Source organism: Peromyscus maniculatus, chromosome 4 (assembly GCF_049852395.1).
Source record: "Peromyscus maniculatus bairdii isolate BWxNUB_F1_BW_parent chromosome 4, HU_Pman_BW_mat_3.1, whole genome shotgun sequence".
NCBI lineage: Eukaryota > Metazoa > Chordata > Mammalia > Rodentia > Cricetidae > Peromyscus > Peromyscus maniculatus.
Window position 1 is genome coordinate 27,512,154 of NC_134855.1, and position 17,211 is coordinate 27,529,364.

Sequence of the window (17,211 nt, forward strand, 5' to 3'; positions counted from 1 at the left end):
GCACTCGGGAGGCAGAGGCAGGCGGATCTTTGTGAGTTCGAGGCCAGCCTGGGCTACCAAGTGAGTTCCAGGAAAGGCGCAAAGCTACACAGAGAAACCCTGTCTCAAAAAAAAAAAAAAAAAAAAGTTATAGAAATCATCTTTCAAAATATGCAAAAGATCAACTATTTAGCAGTCCTTGGTTTTTCCCTGTTGAGTTTCTTTCGTTTTTACATGTATTTGAATTATTAAATAATTTATTTTTAGAATGGAAAAATCAAGTTGCTTTTTTTAACCTAAGAATTGAATACTTAAAATGTTATTTTGGGAAAGACATATTTCCTAAAATTGAGATTCTTACCTTTTGATAGCTATCGGGTGCTTCAGAATAAGAGAAGGGAAGCAGAAGGTTTACAGATCTAGATACCTGGTCAGATGCAGTGAACCTTTCATACCTTGACAGCCCTTCCCTTCCCTTATAAACACAAGAACCATCAAATGTGTGTCAGTGTGGCCACCCCAGACTCCTGAAAATGTGTTCATCATTTTCTTCTCATGAAACCAGTCATAACTAATTATTCCTCAGCCTTTCAACCTGATCAAATATACCGAAGCCTATGTTGTGTTTTACCTGAAGCATGAAATGAATTCTTGTATATATTCATACATGGTGTTCTTGTGAAATATATGTGTATTAACAATGGTGGATGCAGGTGTATCTGTGTGCACCTGAATATGGAGGTCAGAAGTCAACCTCAAGTGTCTTTCTTTAACCCTCTTCATTTTTAAACATTTATTTATCTGTTATTTAATGTATATGTGTGCCTGTTCCCACATGTGAGGTTAGCGGACAATTAATGGGAATCAGCTCTTTTCTTCCACCATGTAGGTCCCAGGGATTGAAATTAGGTTATAAGACTTGGCAACCAATACGTTTACCCTGACCCATCTCACTGGCCCCACCATATTTTTGAGACAGGTTTTCACTAAGCCTGGAGCTCATCAATTCAGCTACATGGGTTTCAGGTTTCTGCCTATCTCTACATCCATTTGCTTGAGTTACAAACTTGCACTTTTAGTAGGTGTTGAAGATAAGAACTCAGGTCATCATGCTTGCCAGCAGACACTGCTAACTGAACCATCTTCCCAGCATATACCTACGTGGGAAGACTACTCTGAATGTGATTAAAATGTCCCATAGGCTAGAGACCCAGATGAAATACAAGGGAGGAGAGTAGAAAGCCAAGTAGTTCAGCTAGTCTCCCTCTTTGCTTCTTGTCTGCCATGAAGTTAGAAGCCTTTGCCGAATGCTCCCACCAGCTCACCACAGGTACAAAATCTACAGACAAGACTAAACAGAAACCTCAGAAATATTAATACCATGTAGTCCTTCCACTCCTAAATTGTTTATGTCAGGTATGTTGCAGAAATGATGCAAAATTCTAATACACTAATGTACTTAGATCATTACTTACTTTAAATATATGTGACATTTTATTACTGTATAATACATGTGTTATATAGATTACTCTTTTAAACAACCCAGGCTGTTGCCAAGACAGTAAGTTGCTATTCACAACCTTAGAACAAGGCCCAATTTCTGAACACAACACCTACATAACTATTGAACAGGGAGAAGTAGAGCAGAGCTGGTGCCTACATAGAGCCCTCACCCTATGTTCTAGCATCTTTGGTACAAGAAGGTACTCTGCATGCTACCAAAGGAAAAACATAAACACCAAGCCAGCCACAAACCCTTTGATGTACAATGATACTCTGCCTGCAAGATATACTAGGGCAATGGTGGCAAAAAGCTTGTAGGAGTAAAGAACCAATAATGATTTGACTTAAGGCCCATCCACAAAGTTGAACCCATACCCAACACTGCTTGGCTGAGCAAGAACCAGAGACTAGAGAGCTCAAGGAACTGAAGGAAAAGAAAGTAAAACAAAACAAAATCTCTAGTAATAAAATGACTCCTATAATAACATCTACTATCTTCATAGATCAGTGCCTTGCTCAGCCATCATCAGAGAACCTTCCCCCTAAATCACATGGGGTCAAATACAGAGACCCACAGCCAGATATTTTGCAGAGAAAGAGAGAGAAAGAGAGAGAGAGAGAGAGAGAGAGAGAGAGAGAGAGAATGTCTTCATCAAATCCTTCCCCTCAGAACTGGGGGAAGACCATGGAAGAGGAGGTGTAAAGAGTGTAGGAGCCAGAGGGCATGGAGGACACCAAGAAAACAAGACCCTTTAAATCAAAATGAGCAAAGCTCATATGAACTCACAGACTGAAGCATCATGTCCAGGACCTACATGGGTCTCCACCAGGTTCACTATGTATATATTATGTCTTCCAGTTTAGTGTTTTTATGGAGTTCCTGAGTGAGTGAACAAGTTGGTCTCTAATTCTTGTGCCTTCTGTTGGGCTCTTTTCTTTTCTTCTGTTTGTCTTGATCAATTTTAATATGATAGTTTTTGTTTTATATTTTATTATTATCTTTAGAAGACTGGTCTTTTTTAATAAGAGAGGGAAAGGGAATGGATCTGGCTATGAAGGGAGGTAGGAAATAACTGGGAGGAATAAAGGGAGGAGAAATTATAATCAGGATATATTATATGAGAAAAGAATCTATTTTCAGTAAAAATGAATAAATATGAAGTATATAATTCACTGGCTTTTTTTATATTACACAGTTCAACAATTTTTACCACAGAGAATTTATTAGAACATTCTCATCAACCCAAAAAGTATCTGGTCCAAATAACAATAAATAATGTTTCATTTGCTTCCAGTTTTCAACCTACCCACACACCTCTGCTTTGCATCCATTAATCATTCTTCTATTTACATACCTGCCAATTTTCATATTTCTTATTAATGGAATAATACTATTTTGGTCTTTTGTGAGTAGTTTCCTTTACTTAATACTTTTAATATTCAGAAATATTGCAGCAATTATTCATGCTTGAAGAATGGTTGCCACCCATTCTTAGGAAGGCAGAAACACTTTTTTAAAAAGACCAGCTTCTAATAAGAGATGGTATTACAATATAAGATAAAACAAAAACTAGACAAACTACTCACTTTGTCTGCTTTGTTTAGTTTAGTTGAGGACTACAGCTCATGGAATAGTGCTACCCACATTCTGGATGGGTCTTCCGAGCTCACTTAAGCGAAATCATGAAAATTACTGGTAAATAGATGGAACTTGAAAATATATTAAGTAAGGTAACCAAGGCTCAGATAAACATGCATTTGTTGATGCTAGCTCTAAATCCTCAGATGTGATTATAAAACCAAGAGAGTAGAATGCACCATGGTGGAAGGCACTCTCGAGAGGGAAGTAGAATAAAGGGGACCAGGTGCTATGGAGGAGAAATGGAAACCATCGGGGTTTTAGCTGGGAAGGGGAAAGCAGAACAGTACTGAGGCAGAGGGCAAAGATGAGGGATAAATAACATTAAGGATCTGTGACAAAGCCGTAGAGAATCGTATGGTTTTATAATTGCCTTAAATTACTTATAGAATGTATGTGTATGCGTGTGTGTGTGTGTGTGTGTGTGTGTGTGTGTGTGTGTGTGTGTGTGTGTGTTTAAATGAAGTTAGGCCACCTGTAGTGATAATGTGAATCTTAGACTATTTAACAAAATCCCAAATAACAGGCAAAAGAAACCCTCTTCCCAGCTGTTGGTAAGGGGAGTCTCTAAGCAACTCTGAAAACAGTATAAGCTAATGGTATTTCCATTTGTTATCTCCAAGAAGATGAAGGCAAGTTCCTATTGCTGAAGACTACATGCAGTTTGAATACAGGAGGAGGATCCAGAAGAATTGAGCTGAATCTAACCAGAAAGCTTAATAATTCAGATAGCTTTTATAGTGCGAGAAAGTACTGTGGGGATTTTTTGGAGGGGGTGGGGGGGAAGCAATTGCTATTTCTACCCAACTATGATGACCTCAAACCACAATGGCAAGCATTAGAAGATATCTGTGAAGGTGCAATAATGGCACATATATCATGGTGGCAACCAAAGGCTGTCCAGTTGGACTTAAGGTTTGCTCAATAGTAAGGAATCCATGCCTGGCATTGTAAGCCAATGCAGTTTTAATTTCCATTCCCCTGAGGGTTAGTGATGTTGAATATTTTTTCAAATAGTTATTGTCAGCATATATTTATTTTGAGAATTGAGTCAGCTTATATTTATTTTGAGAATTGAAACACTCTTTATTTTATTAGCCCATGTACTTAATGTCTAATTTGACTTCTTGATGTTTCATTTTCATAGATTATGCAATATGGGAAACAAAAACTTGCCAAGGATATATCAGAGAGAGCATTAACAGTACAAAAACCACCACGCCCGCCACCACAGACACACACATCATGTAATCTGTCTCTGGTGATTATTTCCTTGTACTGTCTTTTCAGAAAGTTTGTACTTATGCCTAAATCTTAAGGTGTTTCACTTTTGTTATCCTGTAGCAGTTTTAAAGAGCTTAGTCTCACATTAATGCCTTTTGTGTATTTTTTATTTGTTTTGTACAGAGCAAAAGAGTTGTAATTTCATTTTTGTACAAGTTTTACAAACATCATTTGTTGAAAAAGTTGGAATCATTCATTGAAAATTAAATTTACGTAGCTGTTTGAATTTATTTGGGGAAGGTCTGTTATGTTTCATTCATCTACATATCTGTTTTTCTTACTGTGGCTTATAATATAATTCAAGTCGTGTATTCCAATGCCTCTACTAATGCTTTTTCTCCTCTAATATTGTTGCTTTTCAGGAGGATCTTTTGTACTTACATAAAAATTTTAGAATCACTTCTTTTCTTATTTTGTAAAGACTGTCACTGAAATTTTGACAGGGCTTATGTTGAATCAATAGGTCACTTTTAGTCTAACAATTTTTCTATTATTTCTGCTAGTCAGTCAGCATAAGAAGTCTTTACATCTTACAGTGTGTTCTTAACTTCCTTCCTTAAGTGTTGTTAGTTTTCATCTGTAGAGGTCTTTACCCTCTGTGGATGTTTCCCCCCTAAGTATTGTTTCATCTGCTATAATGGGCTTTGTTTTTCTAATGCTTTCTCAGAAAGGTCACTTTGGAATATGGAATGGTTATTGATTTTAATATGTTCATTTTGTTTCTTTCTATTTTGCTCAAAGTTTTTATTATGTTGAAGAATTTTCTTATGAAGTCATTAGGAACTTTTAAGTATAGGGTTATGTCATGTTCAAATAAGGACACAGACTTTTTTCCCTTCCATATTTGCATCCCTTTTCTTTTTTCTTATCTTCTTGTTCTAACTAAGACTTTAAACATTATATGGATACCTTTCTCTTATTTCTGGTTTCAGTGGAACTGCTTTCAGGTTCTCCTCATTTAGTATAATGTTTGCTGTAGGTTTGTAACATACCCTTTATCATATTGAGATATGTTACTTCTGTTCAAGGCTTTTTTCACAAAGCAGTATTAAGCTTTATCAAAGACTTGGGCTTGGAATTCCTAGTTATATGGCTACTCATGTATTACATTTATTGTTTTGTGTATGTTGAACCAACATTGTATGCCTTGGATGAAATGAGCTTGGTCATTGTGTATGATCTTCTTAATGTGTACATTAATATAAATTGTAAGAATTTTATTGTGAATTTTCTGTGTCTCTGTTCATTAGTGACTTTACTGTATAGTTTTTTGTTGTTGTTTTGCATTTATTTCTTTTATTCGTTGTTGTTGTTGTTGTTGTTGTTGTTATGTTGTCCAGGTTTGTGAGTTACGGTGAAACAGGATTTATAGGATGAGTTTGTAATGTTCCTTCTCTTTCTATTTGATGAAACAGTTTGAAGGTATTCATATTAGCTCTTCCTTAAGGGTTTAGTAGAATGCAGCAAAGAATCCTTTCGATCCTAGGTTTGTCTTTGTGGGGAAACATTTGAAATTTTTTGATTGATTAGTTTTACTCTTTGACAGTTTCATACATGTATGAATATATATGTATGAAATGTTACATTCTTTCTGCCCCTCTGCTACAGTGTACCTAGAACCTTAGAAGGGATGGTATGAATTTAAATAGATTAGATAGATGGATGGATAGATAGACAGTTAGACAAACACATTTTTAAATCTTGTCATTTTGATAAGTGATATGCATATAGGAATTTGTTTCTTCTAGATCTTCCAACTGTCTAGATATATTTACAAAGTACTCCATGCAGATCTATATTTCATTCATTTCTGTTACAAGAACCATTTCATCTACAATTTTATTAATTTGGATTTTCTCTTTCTTCCATTTGTTAGGCTGTGAAATGGTCAGTCTTGGTTATCTTTCAAAGAATCCCATTTTTGTTTGATTCTATGTATTGTTCTTTCAATCTCTGTCTTAGTTATGGCATCTACTGCTGTGAAGAGACACCATGACCACAGCAACTCTTATAAAAGAAAACATTTAATGGGGTGGCTTACAGTTTCAGAGGTTAAGTTCATTATCATCATTTTGGGACGTGGTAGCATGTAGGAAGGCATGGTACAGGAGAAGGGAATGAGAGAAGGGACTTGATTCACAGGCAAGAGTAAGTAAACTGTCTCACTGGGCGCAACTTGAGTGTGTATGAGACCTCAAAGCCCAACCCCCACAGTGACATACATCCTCCAACAAGGTCACATCTCCTAATAGGGCCACTCCTTTTGAGAGCCATTTTCTTCAAAACCACCACAGTCTCCATATCATTAATTTTTATCCCATTTATTATTTCTCTTTCCTACTCTTTTAGGGTCCAGTCACACCTTGAATTATATCATTAGCTCATTTATTTTATATCTCAGTATTTTTATGTAAGAATATATAGCTATAAACTTTCCTTCTAGAATGACTTTAGCTGCATTGTAAAACTTCTGGTGACTTTATTTTCATTTGATTTTATGACTTTTTAAATACCACCCTGCTTATTCTTCACTCCCGCTCATTGAGTATTACGTTGCTGAGCCTCCAAGTATTTGAGTTTTTATGGAGCTTCTCTGGCTATTGATTTCTAGTTTTATTCCACTGTGGTGTGAAATAAACTTGATTATTCAGAATTTGTTGAGACTGGCTTTGTGGACTAGACTATGGTCTCTTTTACAAAAAGTTTTATTGCAGAAAACAATGTACATTCCATTTCTGTTGAATGGAATAGCCTATGGATATCTGTTCAGTTCATTTGATCTCTGGTGTAGTTAAAATGGACGTTGATTGTTAATTTTTCATTTAGATGGCCCATCTAAAGATACAGAGAGGTATTGAAGTCACACACTATTATTGTATCAGGAACTTTTGGCCCGTTTTTCCCATTATTGGTTGTTTTATGAAGTTGAGGACCCAACCATTTGGTGCAGGTAAATTTACTGTTTTGTATCTTCAGATGAATTGTTCTCTTTATTAACTTGTAGTTGCCTTTTCTATCTATGATGGCTAATTTTGGTTTCAATTCTTCTTATCAGACATCAGAAAAGCTGTATCTGCTAATTAGAAGCTTTTCTTCACTTGTTATATTAACTTCCATCCTTTGACTCTAACTTTGCGGGCATCTTTGCCAGCAAGGAGTGATTTTGGCAAACGAAGATAGTTGGATCTATTTTTGAATTCTAGTAGCCATTCTGTGTCTCTCTTGGTGAGCTGAGTCCATTATATTTAAGGTTATTAATTCTCACCATTTTCTCGGTATTTTTCTGGTTTGTTAGCCTGTTATTTATTTGTTTCTTTCTCCATTATTAATGAGTTTTTACTGAATCCCTGTGTTGGACATGTTGGATCTTGCTGTGCCCCCCTTTGTCCAGGTTTCTTTCATGGAATATGTCCTTACTTGTGCTCTTAGGATTAAGACTGCCTTTCTTCCTGCTTCCTGAATAGGATTTTCTGCTGGGTTTGGCCTAGGGAATCATGTTCTCTCATACTAGTGCTTATCTTAAAATGCCCTTATTTCTCTGTCAGTTAATAAAGATAACTTGAATGTGTATAGCAATCTTGATTGACAGTCTTTACTTCCAGTGCTTGAAGTCCATGGCTTCATGCTTTTCTGACTTATAGAGTTATTATTCAGAGATCTGATGTTATTTTCCTTTTGGATGAGTTGGTATTTTTTCCTTATAACTTCAAATATAGATTGTTTTTTAAATTTGACATCTTGACTATAATTTTATGGAGGTGGTATTTTTCCATTGTCTCATCTAACTATTTATTGTATTTGGATGCCCATTCCTTCCTCTAGATTTGAGGAATTTTTTTACTATAATTTTATTGGCTAAATCCACAGGAAGGAGAGAGAAACCTCAAAACCTGCTCCTAAGTGACAGAGTTCCTTCAACAAAGCCACACTTCCTAATTATTCCCAAACAATTCTACCAATTAGAGACCAATTACTTAAACATACGAGCCAGTGGGGACATTCTCTTTCAAACCACCTCCCACATACAGGCTTGCAATCTATAAATTTGGCAGATTTTCTTGCCCTGATGGTCCTTCCCAGATTACTTTCTAAAGTGCCTAATGTTCTAGCTGAGAGCTGTCTCCTAAGTGAATTGAGTGTGTTGGATTCAATGACAACACTAGGATCTCTACAGAGAGCCTGTCTTCATACTTTTAGGCCCCTGCTAAGTACTAACCTGTCATGCAAGATCACACACACACACACACACGTGTGTGTGTGTGTGTGCCAAGAATACCTCTGGAGTTTTAGAGACTGGGGACTCAAAAGGCAGAGAGACAGGTCCAAAGATTGAAGCACCCATTGGCCTCAGGCTCAAGGCCATCAAACTCCAGGCTTATTCTCCATAGAAGAGGTGTGGAAACTGAGAGTGAGTTGTACTTCACTACCTGAACCAGGCAAGCCTCCTGCTGCATGTATCTTATGACTTGTCAACAATTGCTTCCCCTCCTCTCCACAGGTACCTCCCAAAGCTGTCTCTCACAAAGAAGCTAGTGCAGATCAAGTGCAAGCTCCTTGACCAGGGGTTGTTCCTTATCCTTAAGCTTCTGGGGAATTCAGTTTCAAGTAAAAGATTCATTCTCAAGATGACCCCCAGCTCCTGGCTGAGTCACCAAGTGACAGAATGGGAGTCCTCTACACTGCTAGCCCACCCACCAGAGGAATTGATATCTCAATAAAGTTCATGACTGGTTTGAGGCATACTGAGGACTGTGGTCTTCTCCTGATGACCACCTGGTTACCTCTGGGACAGTCTTCTGCATCCCCTCCCCTACTGAGGAGACATGCTGCTAAAACTGTGTTCAACTTGGCTTCCTTTCTTTGTGTTGCCATTTTCCCTTCACTTTTCAGGGATCCTATGACTGCCTTTATGAACTTATAAAGTTCTTATTGTCTTTCTCTCTTTGAAAAGTAATCTCTTTTTTTCTCTTGTTCTAACTCTTCTTCCCTAGCTTACATAGAGGCAGCTTCTAGTTCACCTCCTTCCTGGAAGTAGTAATTAATCTTTTGTCAACTTGACCAGGTTGAGATATACCTAGGAGATTAGTAAGGCAAACCTCTGGGTGTCTGTAAGAGATATGAAGACTTTCTCTAATCAGTGGTTTAGTCCATTCATGATTCATAACTGAATATTCATAATTTAAACAGACTATTGGGATCTGGTAGAACTGTGTAGACCCTTCCTGTTTTCTCCTCTTCTGGGGTTGCCATCTTCTAAGTACCCTATGCCACATGCTTCTGCTGCCATAATATTCTGCTTTACTTGGGATCCAAAGCAGATGGGATCCTGCCCATCAACTGAAACACCTACACCTCTAGCCAAAATGAATCCTTCCTCCATTAAATGTTTCTGTCAGGTACATGTGAGTTGAAGGAAAGTCTGACTAACATGTAGATGTGTGGGGTAGTATATAGTAGCACCCTGGTTTACTCTTTTCTTCCTTTAGTAACCTGGCTGAACTATTTTAATCAAATTTGCTTCCTTAACTTTGAAATACTTTTGATGCTACCTTGTGAGATCAAAACCTTACTCATACGTAGCAGTGACTCTGGAACAGTAACGGTTATGACCAATGGCTCCTTGACTGCTTCTGCTTCTGCTTCGTTGGTTCCATCCATCTGATAGGTGCTGTTAGTTGCTGGTACAATGTTCTGTTGTTTTCAATACTACCCCAGCATCAATTTTGTACCAGTTCACTCCTGTCAAAGTCTAGCCTTCTTGCTCTACTTTTTTCAGGCCATGTTTGAAGTTTATCTCACCTCAGAACATCTATTCTTATCTGTCTCTTTCCTTGATGCTCTCCAGTAAATACTTGTATTTTCCTCATATTACTTTTCTGTTTTGTTCAAAAACTGACATCCAGTCACTCCCTGCTGCTCACTGATACAGTTTACCATTTGCTTTTTCTCTGTCCCAAAGATAGAAGAGTGCTATTTGCTTACCAGAAACAAGCATTTCCTCAAGGCCACACTGTGGTTTTGCTTTTCTCTGTTCTACTCTAACTAAAGCCAGTCCCTTGGTGATAGAGCTTGGCATTCTGTCTTTAAAGCCTTCCCTCTTTCCCTAGGCAAAGTCTGAGAGCCACCACTCCAGTGCTAAGGACAGGAACAGTAAGAGGAGCTTCAGTAATAAGTAGCCTTTCGTTTTCTGGGTTAGTCTTTTTCAGCATAGAACCTATGCTCCATGAGTTAGTTGGGATGACTTGTATCCCAGTGTTCTCAGCATAGAAACTGTACCCCATGAGTTATTTAAGATGACTTGGATCCCAGTGTCCACTTCTTTTCTCTGGGTTAGGGCTCAGTGCAAGTAGAAAAGAGCTGCTTCCTCTCAGCTGTGCTTGCCTAGGATTTATCCTCTAAACCACATGGCTGGATAATTTTCCTACTTCCTGGAATACGTGTGTGTACTTATATATACATATATATAAAACCATTATTATTATGCCATATATTATATTATCATTATTAATATACCAGAGCCCTTGGTTTAAAGCTGGAGCTCGAGAAGAAATCCTAGATTTTTGCCCATGCTCACATGGAAGTGGAGTCTGTCTTGTTAAGCCCAAACTGTGGCAATAGGAGTTATGAGCTCCAATTTAAGTGCCACTGACTCATTGTTCTTTCTAAGAGCTAGCAATTTCTGCTGAATAAATTTTTCTTCAATTGATATGTATCTTTAGGATAATTTATAAGATTTTTTTTATTGTGTCTTCATAGGTTTTTCAATTATGGTTGTTTAACCAGGGACATACCTCCTCATGCCTCATTTTTCCCAGAAGAGATATGAGCTTTTAACTCTTTGGTAGTATCCCATCTGCCTCTCAGTCCTTCTTAGGATCTATATTACTATGTGATTTATAACTCATCAATTTGTATATTAAAGCACTAAAAATCAACATCAAGCCATAAATCACTTTGAATACTACAAAATAATCTCAATAGCAATAATATATGTGTATTTTTAAAGATAATAAATATGAATAGTTATGAGCTGATTTAGTGTGCCTCTTAATATGCCTGATAATTTTGGGTAACATGCAGGGTAAGAGAGTAAGCAATTCTGTGTTGTGCCCACAGCCCATATTACTGCCTGTAACACCAATGTGAGAGTGAAAGCATGGGGAAATATTCTCCATGCACAGAGGTCATCCTTCAGTTTAGACATGAGGCTCTCCCTTATTCCTCATTAGCCATTTTCTTCTCAGAGCCTCCCTGAAAAGGGTGAACAGTGCCTTATCCTTTGAAGAACTTGGATTGCTCATGGTGGTAGAAACCTGTAATCCCAGCACTTGTGAGGTGAAGTCAAGGGATATATATTGGGAGTTCAGGCTCAATCTTAGTTACGTAGTGATTTTAAGGAAAGGTTAGGGCTACATAGTCCCTAGCTCATGTAAAAAAAGAAAGGGGGTGAGAAGAGAAGGTGTTCCACTTTTCTACTCCACCCCACGCCCTTATTTCTCCCTTCCTGATCTCCACTGACTACTTATCTTGATCAAGATTGATGCAAGAATAATAAAGGGACATGAACCTGTAGTTCATTAAGTTTTCAGACACCTCTATGGTTCTTTATAAAATGCTTGTTCTGTTTCCTCGGGTAATTTTGCCTGCTGTTGTAGATCTTATCTATCTACATTTTGTCTAAGTTACGTCAATTAATCAAATGAAAACATAACATCTGATAAAGAAAAATATGTAGCTAATGTTTTCCTGCCTGGCCCTCAGTCAGGACAAGTCTCTATCACCCGCCAGTTCCACAGCTCCTCAAACCCGACCAAGTAAACACAGAGACTTATATTGCTTACAAACTGTATGGCTGTGGCAGGCTTCTTGCTAACTGTTCTTATATCTTAAATTAATCCATTTCCATAAATCTGTACCTTGCCACATGGCTCGTGGCTTACCGGCGTCTTCACATGCTTCTTGTCATGGCGGCGGCTGGCAGTGTCTCCCTCAGCCTTCCTGTTTTTTCTTTTCTCCTCTCTGTTAGTCCCACCTATACTTCCTGCCTAGCCACTGGCCAGTCAGTGTTTTATTTATTGACCAATCAGAGCAACACATGTGCCATACAGAACATCCCACAGCAAAAATACAAGTATGTGTTCTCTACAGTGTAACTGATGAAATACTAGGTTAAAACAGATAAAATTGTAATTTTAAATTTTAAAAAAAATGATTGAATATGGACAGTTTCATGGGTTTGAACCTATGAAGACTTAACAAAATTCACTGCAATATACAGCATACCTTGGTTATTGAGTTTGCTCAGTTTGAGTACATTTGGATGTAGTTTTCCCTTTTTGTTATCAACAGTTATTGTAACTTTAAAATGTTTGTTTTTACCCAATAAGTTCATTTTTGTTGAGTGCCAAGAACAGTTAGTATAGTCATTTTAGAGAGAACATATGAAACTGAAATGTTTTAGTAGCAATGAATCAACAACAGAATAAGATGGACTCAAACCCTGGGTTGATGAACTGACTCAGCCTGTAAAATTTTTGGTGCCCTGACCAACCTCATTTGATTTTCTAGAACATAGCAGTTTTTCCAGTCATACATTTATATTGCATACTTCCCTGACACCTGGGAACTTAAAGTCTCAGGATATTTGATGGTCACTGTACATAATAATGATACTGGAGATAATAGGAGCCAATGTTAAAAACATATTTCTTCTCTTTGCCAGGCACTGTTAGGCACTGATCTAAGTACTTTGCATATATTGACTCGTTTAATCTGGGTTATTTCTTTGACGTTTACATTTAGTTTTCTGCCTTCTCCTTTGGGGAAATGATTCATTTATCAAAGCTGTCAAATCAGAAAGGGGTAAATATTAGAAATAATAATTTGCAACATCATAGCAGGACATCGGAAGAAACTAGGGGAATAAGGGTTCAGTTTAAGAACAAAGAACTCAAAGACAGTGAACACTGCTGAAGTTTATAACAAGTTTACTGTGCTTTCCTGCTGAAGCAAAGCTTCTTCCCATAACTACTTCTCCTTGCTTTTTATTTAAAGATAAAAGTGGCCCTAATTCTTAAGTAAGTGTAGAGAGAATGGTAATTGACCATAGAGCACTGGTTATTAGCCTGTGTGTAGGTAATGGCCCCTTTGGGAGTCGAAAAAACCCTTTCACGTGGGTTGCCTAAGACCACCCTGCATGTCAGGTATTTGCATTACAATTCTTAACAGTAGCAAAATTACAGTTATAAAGAAGTAACATGATAATTTTATGGCTGGGGCTCACCACAACATGAGAAACTAGAGGGTTGCTGCATTCGGGAGGTTGAGAACCACTGCCATAGAGCCATTTTGCACTTTTCTCCACTGGAAATTTTCATAAGCAATGTCCAATTAGGCTTTTATGAACATCACAAGGCAAGAAGTCAGATTCATAACCAAACCAAGAAACTGCATAAGATTTTGCAACTGGAATAGTTATCCACTTGACACTTTCAGTATCTTTAGATTTTAGTTATGTCCTCTCTTTTGGGGACTTCAGAGTAGCCTGAGTTTCTTGTCATGTATCCTTTCCTTAGCTTAGAAGACTGAGAAAACTGAAAACTAGGGGCCAAGCTCATATTTCTAGAAGTCTTGGGAAACACTGATTCATCATTTCACTTAAATTTTTAAGTCTGCCTGATTATTTCTGAGTCTGCACATCTAATTCTGAACATGCCATTCCAGTCTGAGCCTTGACAGTGCGATCAGTTCCCAACCCCCACTATTTGATTTTAAGAAATTTGAAAAGAGTTCACACAAATTCCTCATAAAACAATTTGTTTTAACAAATATGACAATAAAATATCTTTAAGCACACAGTTACATGGCTGTATACTGAATAAACGAATGCGTATTCTAATAGTAAGAAGCTAGATTTTTTTTTAAGTACATGCAGTCTATACAGTAGGATTTCTGGTTATACAGAAAGTGTGCAGAAGTGTACCTTTATGACAGTACTTGGTTTATTTTTGTCTAAAGGACGTCCAAATAAGAAAGAGATCAGATTGTCACTACTCACAGCTACTGTGACTTTATATTCAGAAAATGGTAAAGACTATATCCTAAAACTTTTACAATTAATAAATTCAGTAGTGTTTCTGGACACAAAGTAAACATATTTAAAAATCTTTTATATTTCAATCATACAATAACTCAAGAAAACAATGTCCTTCACAATGGTCACAAAACAATAAATAAATACTGAGGATAAAGGAACCCTATAATGAAATCCAAATGGACACATGGAACAATCAAAGTTCATGGATTAGAAGAAATAATGTTGTAATTACCAGACTACCCTAAAACAATCCAGGCTTCACAGAAATACAAACCAATCCTGAACAATAAGTAATGTCAGTTGTATTACAATGTCTAACTTTAAAACATATTGATAGCTATAGGAATACCAACAGTATGATAATTGGCATGACAAGAGCTATATAAACCACTAAAATAGCATAAAAATTCACATATTTAAGCCAATTTCCAACAAATAAAATAAGAACAGATAGATAAAAGCAGTTGTATTCAATAAATGATCTTGATATCCATATGCAGAATGAATAAAGTATACTTTAATTCTCTCCATATGCGAGAAATGTAGATCATATTTCAATGTCAGATCTAAATATGAAACTGCATGATGAATATATAAGGGAATCACTTTGTGATATTGCACTGACCAGATACAGATTCTGAGTGTGTGTGGTCTCAAAATCCCGAAGCAAGTCACAATTTAATAAATGGGATTACATCAACTAAATGGCTTCCAAATAGCAAAGATACAATAACAGAGAGAAGAGATGCTTAAAAACCCTAATTGGGGAAATGCAAATCAAAACCACAATGAGCAACCACCTCAGTTCTACCAACATGATTATTATCAAAAGGACAAAAAATAAATACGCTCTGGCAATAACATGGAGAAAAAAGAACCCTGCCCTGTTGGTGAAAATTTAAATTACAATACCCACTATGGAAAACCAGGTGACAGAATTTTAAAAAATAGAACTGCAGAATAGAATCCTGTAGTCACCATTGCCTTCGGCTCTTAGATTTTCAGGCTGTCTTCCACAAGGACCTTTCCTGAACCCGGGGAAGAGGGGTTAGTAAAGATGACTCAGAGGTCACACTGTTGGGTATGTTTACAAAAGAAAGGCAGTCAGCCTGTCAAAGACATAGCTATAGTCACATGGATACTGCATCTCTATTCACAGAAACCAGGTATGAAATCTGTCCTCAGTACCTACTAACAGAAGAACTGATAAAGAAATTGTGATTAGCCGGGCGGTGGTGGTGCACGCCTTTAATCCCAGCACTCGGGAGGCAGAGGCAGGTGGATCTCTGTGAGTTCGAGGCCAGCCTGGTCTACAAAGTGAGTTCCAGGAAAGGCGCAAAGCTACACAGAAAAACCCTGTCTTGAAAAAAAAGAAAGAAAGAGAGAGAGAGAGAGAGAGAGAGAGAGAGAGAGAGAGAGAGAGAGAGAGAGAGAGAGAGAGAGAGAGAAAGAAATTGTGATTAAGCTATACACACCCCAAATGTTGCTGAATTTTCAGAAAATTCTGACATTTTTAGTAATGTGGCTAGAAATAAGAAACACCAGGTTAAAATTCAGCCAGACACAATGAGAGTCTGTTTTCACTCATATATGGGAGCTAAAAGTTTATCTCACAGAATAGCAACGTGATTACCAAAGCCTACAAGGGTTCAGAGGAGGAAAAGAGGGCGTAAGGAGAAGGAGAATGAATGATTAGTGATCATTGGGTTCTACAGCTGATGAACAAATATTTCAAAACAGCGGGTAGAGAAAATCTCGAATGGTCCTGATGCACAGAACTGATAAATATGTCCCAATGATAGACATTCTAGTTTCCCTCATCTGGTTGTTGGCATGCATTGAAATATGTTTAGAGTACGTTTAGATAGACCAGGCAAGGTTGTGAAGTTGCACAGCTACAGTAGAGGCATTCTTGACTCAACAGTGTTTCCAACTCCCTGTTCGTTGATCAGTACATGAACTGTCATAATTTAATCTGTATTAAAGAAACTACAAAGCCAAGACAGCCTTTTACTTTTCATAGGCGGAGGAAACACATTCTAGCTTTTAATAAACAAGGGAAAGACATTCTAGCTATACGTAATTACTAGGGTCTTGCAGTGTGAAACCTTACAAATCATCCAATTTCTCGGCTTGACCACATATAACATTTGTTCTCTGTCAACTCTGTACAGGTTTTTCATGTCATAGTTTGTTCTACTCTTTTTCTCCCTCATCCAAAAACAGCCAGGCATCATCCTGACTAAAATTTGTTTCCCTTCCCCCACTTAATAACTACATGCTCTCCTTTACCCCATTCATGCATGCATACTTTCACACATTTACATGTATACCTTAGGTTTGTAGTTTTAATTTTCTATTCTTTAGTAATACATCATGACCAAGGCAACTTATAAAAGAAAGAGTATATTTGGGGCTCACAGTGTCAGAGCATCAGAATGTATGACCATCATGCAGGAAGCCCAGGAGCAGGCAGGCAGGTGGAACAGCAACAGGAACTGAGAGGGAGTTCAGACCTCAGTGCACAAGATATAATGAGAGAGCTAACTGGGAATTATCTGGGCTTCTGAAACCTCAAATCCGGCTTCTAGTGACACACTCTTTCAACCAGGCCACACCCCCTAATACTTCTCAAACAGTTCCAACTAGGGAGCAAGTCTTCAAGTATATTAGCCTATGGGGGCCATTCTCATTTGAACCACCATACTTA

At 37.4% G+C, this 17,211-nt stretch overlaps 1 protein-coding gene across 18 annotated transcripts in view; it reads left to right on the forward strand.

Annotated features, from left to right (window-relative positions):
- Mbd5 (methyl-CpG binding domain protein 5) overlaps positions 1-17,211 on the forward strand; it is a 368,286-nt gene that overhangs the window by 204,259 nt on the left and 146,816 nt on the right. Inside the window, exon 1 of one of the 18 annotated variants that reach the window (XM_076569421.1) lies at positions 2,877-7,355. The exons of the other annotated variants lie outside the window; for them this stretch is intronic. The gene's annotated coding sequence lies outside the window, so the exon portion shown is untranslated. Of the gene's footprint in view, positions 1-2,876; positions 7,356-17,211 lie in introns of those variants that run through there. 18 annotated transcript variants of the gene reach the window in all.